Source organism: Microtus ochrogaster, chromosome 1 (genome assembly GCF_000317375.1).
Source record: "Microtus ochrogaster isolate Prairie Vole_2 chromosome 1, MicOch1.0, whole genome shotgun sequence".
NCBI lineage: Eukaryota > Metazoa > Chordata > Mammalia > Rodentia > Cricetidae > Microtus > Microtus ochrogaster.
The window spans coordinates 24,749,317-24,753,046 of record NC_022009.1 but is presented as its reverse complement, the minus strand read 5'-3'; the positions used below and the strand labels follow the sequence as shown (position 1 = coordinate 24,753,046).

Genomic DNA, 3,730 nt, shown 5'->3' with positions numbered 1-3,730 from the left:
GGGTGGGAGGAGAGGTAGGGGTGGGCGTAGCTTGTCTCTTAAAGGGACAGGACAAACCATTGCAAAGTCTCTGGACTGCACATGGGCTCTCTATTAAAAGGACGTAGAACACCACTTTCGCAGGAAATGCAATGGCCAGGATATAGACAAAGCCTTGGTAACCACCAATGTTATGGAACACAGGCACAGAAAGACCTAAATAGGACCTTGGTGTGGTTCTCCTAAAGGAACAATTGCTGCGAGATACTTGATTACACTATGCAGAGATGTGTCACTGTGATTGGTTTAATCAAGAGCTAAACAGCCAAAAGATAGGCAGGGAAAATAGGCGGGACTTCCAGGCAAAGAGAGGAACTGGGGATGAATCTAGGCACACAGAGGAGAGCCAGGAGAGGCAGAATAAGTTGGAGATGAAGAATGAAAGAAAGGTAAAAAGCCACATGATAGAACAACGATTAAAAAATATGGGTCAGTGCTCACTTCGGTGGCACATATACTAAAATTGGAATGATACAGAGAAGATTAGCATGGCCCCTGCACAAGGATGACACGAAAATTCGTGAAGCATTCCATATATATATATATATATATATATATATATATATGTCAATTTCCAATATGAGAACTAGTTAGGAATAAGCCTAAGCTACAGGCCAAGCTTTCCTAATTAATAAGAAGTCTCTGTGTCATTATTTGGGAGCTGGCTGGTGGGGCAGAGATAGACTCCTTATGAACAATAGCATGTACAAGGGTATTTAGCTAACAAGGAGGTGTGTTGCTATTGTTTTCATTGTGGGAGCAATGAAATGACCAAAATATGGATTCTGGATTGAAATAGAAAGAAATAGTGCCAGGCCACTAGGAAGAATCTTCTTATGCAGTTATGGTATCATAAATTAATAAATATGTGCACAGTTCTTCTCTATCCAGTATTCTAAATTTCATTGATAAATAAATTACTATTCCTCACAAGGACCTGTACATTTTATATGTTAATTTTAAATTAATTTGTTTATACAAACAGGAGATTTTTTCCATCAAGTCATTTTAAAAAAAAAAATCTTGGGACTTGGTACACCAGAATGTGGCCTCTGATGACCTCTGTCTGGCCAATGGTGCCGCACCTCCAAAGAGAAAGAGAGGGAAAGTTGGATTTTCAGAATGGATGAAACACAGTAACTTAGTGGTTTCTGAAAAGCCTTTCTCACTAGAGGCTGGCAGAAGGTTCTGTTCCATGTGGTCATTCAGAAAACCAGATTTTGTTTTGTTTTGTTTTTTGTTTTGTTTTTGTATCTTCTTCTAGGATATATTTCACTTGTATGCCCAAAACTGGATCTCAGGCAAATTCTCATTCTGATTCAAGGAAAAGATAAAGCAGTCTGGATTAGGCAAACCACTGTCTTAAACCGTGGGACTAGAGACAAGTGTGGTGACACAAGCCTTCCTGAGTTCAAGGTCAGCCTAGTCTACAGAGTGGGTTCCAGGACAGCCAGGGCCACACAGAGAAATCCTGTCTTGAAAACAAACAAACAAACAAGCACCGCCCCCCCAAGCCTTCTCTTTTGCTCATACAGTGTAATGCAGTTACATGGTCACATCTCTGGCAAGGAGGCGAGACCCCTATCCTCTGAAGGACAACTACCTACCCCACTATAAATACGCACCTGCGGGGGCTGGAGAGATAGCTCATGGGTAAAAAGCACTAGTTGCTCTCCCAGAGAACCTGGTTTCAATCCCCTGCACCCACAGGACAGCTCACAACCATCTGAAACTGTAGCCCCAGGGGATTTGTTCTTCTGGCCTGTGCAGGAACCAGGAATGCCTGCAGTGCACAGACCTTCAGGCAGGCAAAACACTCATACACATAAATATAAATAAGATTATATATGTATACATATATAATGTATATGTGTGTCTTGTGTGTCTGTATGTACACACACGTGTACATGGCGACCAGAGGGCGACCTCTCTATCACTCCTTCAGCACACATCTACCTGTTGTTTGAGACAAAGTCTCCCTCTGGGATCTGAGAGACTGATTAGACTAGGCTGCAGTGGACCCCAGATGCCCCCGTCTCTCTCTCTCTATCCCCGAGAGCACACACCCAGCGTCATTTCCCACCACCCATGGGTTCTGAAACTCCAAGACAAGTCCTCCTGCGGGCAAGATGACAAGGCGGAGCTATCTGTTGCTCCAGACCCCCCTCCCTTTGTTTGTTTGTTTGGTTTGTTTGTTGGCTGAGGCTCACACCTAACCCAGGCTAGCTTGGAATTTACTGTGCAACCAACAACGATCTTGAACACTTGGTTCTCCTGCCTCCACCTCCTCCTGCATGTTGGGATTTCCAGGAACCATTGCACCCAGTTTCTGTAATACCGAGAAGATCAAACAGGGCTTTTAGTACACTAGGCAGGCACAGGCACTCAACCAGCCCACTACATTCCCGGCCCAAAAGCCTGGAATTCACTCTGTAGACCAGGCTGGTCTCGATAAAGCCTGTCTCTTTAAGAACAGAGTTCGTCCTCAGCTTGGTGTTGGTGCTAGGACAGTAAGGAGGGGAAGACTAGGAGCCAGCCAATTGTTTTCCAACAGCTAACCAGACTTTTAAAGGACTCATCAGATCACAGCTCTATTACCCTGGGGACATTTTCATTGGAAGCACTGTCCCCACATTCCCTTCTGCCGGCTCCCCCCCCCCCCCCCATCTAGTTGACTTGCTCTGAGCTTTCCAGAAAAAGAGCTTTTGTTCCCAGGCAAAGCAGCTTCTTGTCCTCCGGCCAGGGCCCAGCTTCTCCGCCCCCTCCCTCTCCCGGGTGAAGTCAGGCCAAGGCTGGGTGAAGAGTTCGCAGGGTGTGGGCGGTCTGCGCTGGAACAAGGAGTCCTCTCTCTGTTGTTACACTCCGTGTCATTTCCAGACAGATAGGAAGTAAAAGATAGTAAACACTATTTGGCTCTAGACAGCAGCTGAGAAAGGCTGAGGAACCTCACGTGGAGGCCCCGCCTTTAGGGGTGGCAGGTAGGAAATGGGAGGTTCAGGTTTACTGAACAAAGCCTGAGTCTGTGAAACCAGGCCCCATCTCCCCCACATCCTCCCCCTCCCCCCCCCCTGGCCTGGGACATGACCCAAGGCAACCCCATTGTTTCAGCTCCCCCAGTGGGTGCCAACTGTTGTCTTCCCCTGCCCATGCTTTGGCAAGCTCCTTTCAGGCCCTAAAATCTACTGTCCCTCAGGAGGTAGAGCGTCCAGGCAAAGACAGTTAAGTGATGTATTCGTCATCCTTCAAAGATAAATCCTCCCCTGCCCCTGTTGAGGCATGGAGCTGGAGGCCACGGGTCTCTAGGATGCAGACATGAAAATCTTCGTCATGAACATCCCCACTTTGTCATGAACACCCCCACTGCAGTTGCTAGTGGCTTTCTGGGTCTAAGGTAGGAGAGGAAGAGGAAGAAAATCAACTAGGAAATGGGGACACAGGGCTGTCCTCCCTGGGTGTGGAAGATGATGAACTCTCTTCCCTAGGAGATCCCTGGGCTCTGCAGAACCTTCTATGAGGTTCTCCCCTGAACATCCTTTATTTGCTCTTCTGTTGAAATAAGAGCGGCGGAGCTGCGTCCCCTGCACCCTGCCGCCCACATGGCTAGTTTAGCTTATGCCCCAAAATAATTGCACGGAAACTGTATTCTTTTAATCACTGCCTGGCCCCAATAGTTCCAGCCTCTTATTGGCTA

At 46.9% G+C, this 3,730-nt stretch overlaps 1 protein-coding gene and 1 non-coding gene across 2 annotated transcripts in view; one reads left to right on the top strand and one right to left on the bottom strand.

Moving 5' to 3' along the window:
- Positions 1-3,730, bottom strand: part of Cipc (CLOCK interacting pacemaker) — an 82,360-nt gene that overhangs the window by 34,921 nt on the left and 43,709 nt on the right. The gene's annotated exons all lie outside the window — the stretch shown is intronic.
- On the top strand, positions 473-579 carry LOC113457025. The gene has a single exon (XR_003377683.1). It is a non-coding gene; the product is annotated as a U6 spliceosomal RNA (small nuclear RNA).